Here is a 1822-nt window from a genome sequence, read left to right on the forward strand (position 1 = left end):
GCTGCCGGCGCACCCCCTCAGGCAGTGCGTCGGCAGCCCATGCGAAGGACCCCACGAGGCCCCCTGCGCTGGCCGCCAGGCAGGCAGCGCCGCGGACAGCCCTGGGGGCGGAGCTGGGGCGCGAGGCTCGCTCTTGCGCCCTACGTCCGGTTTTGTCTTTGCTGACAGACTTCTCATCTACAGTTTGCGGTGAGAAAAGCTAGTGTAATCGAATAGGCTATGATACATATTCTTACACCTCTGCTTTGAAATATTATGATTTCTCAGAGCCGTGGGCAAGTCGCTTAACTTTTCTTAGATCTCGGTTTTCTCCTGTCTATAGGAGCAGGCTGAAATAAACGCCGAAGAAAAGAGTTCTCAGGTTTCATCTGGTTGAGAATCTTGGCATAATCTGTGGGATCTCTTAAAGTTAATAAGAGAAGGTATGGCAGTGGCTGAGGAGTATAATAGGTAAATATTATGTTGGTAAGAAGAATCTTTAGAAGTTTTATTTGCTTTCCCTTTCCAAACTCTTATGAGCATCAAAAGAGATCACGTATATCCGAGCCGATTTTCCAGTTAGGGACCATACAAGTTTTCTTTATTATCATCCACACCATCTGGGTCCCTTTTTTTAAAAAAAGCTTAAGATCCTTGAACGTGAGAATGAGGCTGTGTGTGGTGTGGTCCAAGTGTCAACAGTAGCCTGGGAAGCAAACGGGAAATCTTGGAGCGATCTACTGTTATGTTAGTGATTCTCAGTTTAATCAGCACCAACCTCCCTTTATAAATGCTGAATAGACCTTTTTTTAAAAAAAAACTGTTCTGGGGACTTCCCTGGCCGTCCAGTGGTTAAGACTCTGCTTCCCATGCAGGGTGTATGGGTTCAATCCCTGGTCTGGGAACTAATATTCCACATGCTGCATGGCTTGGACAAAAAAATTAAAAAGAAAAAACAAACAAACTATTCTGGAATGAAAATCATGGATAATATAACCCATCTACACACATAACTAAAAAACAAACACGAAACAAGAAAACATCCTAGCTGTAAAGGAGAAACATTGCAAAATAGCAAAATAATAATATATTTCAAAATATAAAGGCTAAAACATGTCTACAGTAGAAATACATAGAAGTAGCCATTTGCTTGTACACATATACAATACAATAACTATAAATGCAAATATTACAGCTGCCACAGGTGTGTTCTTTTGGTTCCTCAAGCATAAGGGTGGCATGATTTTTCCAATATGGTGTACAACTTCTTGGTAAAGTTCTGACTATATTGAAGTATAATCTTCCATTGTTTTTCACATAGAAGAAGTCTTAGAAAATTTAGTGCGTATTAAAACTTCAAAAAAAAAAAAGCTTGGCATATGTATAATGGAGTTAGGCCTCAGACACATAAGGAGGTGTCTGGCAGGACATTGAAAAGTCTGATGGAATGTGAGACGATATTTTATTGTGTAGGTTTGTTGCATTGCAGTTGTTCGGCATCCCAATTACATATTGATACCTTCCTCATGCACCGTGACTGTGACAACCCCAAATTCCCTTACAAATTTGGAAAGCACACTCTAACAGCTCGTTGAGACACACTAGGGTAAGCTGTTTTCTGGCTCTACATTTGGTGGGCAGTTGCTTTGACTAGAGTAGACAAAAGGATTTGGAGTTCTACACTTTGTGTGAAAAGTTTGAAAAAACAAAAAGTAACAAAGGTGTGATGGACTAAACAGATTTATAGTTTACGGAACTCAAAAAATAAGAGTGTAAAGAAGGCAAATAGGTGGAGAAAAGTCAGTTGGCTCCACAGCAAACTGAAGCCCTTCCTCTCTAGGCT

The sequence above is a fragment of the Leucopleurus acutus genome, assembly GCF_964270905.1.
Source record: "Leucopleurus acutus genome assembly, chromosome: 19".
NCBI lineage: Eukaryota > Metazoa > Chordata > Mammalia > Artiodactyla > Delphinidae > Leucopleurus > Leucopleurus acutus.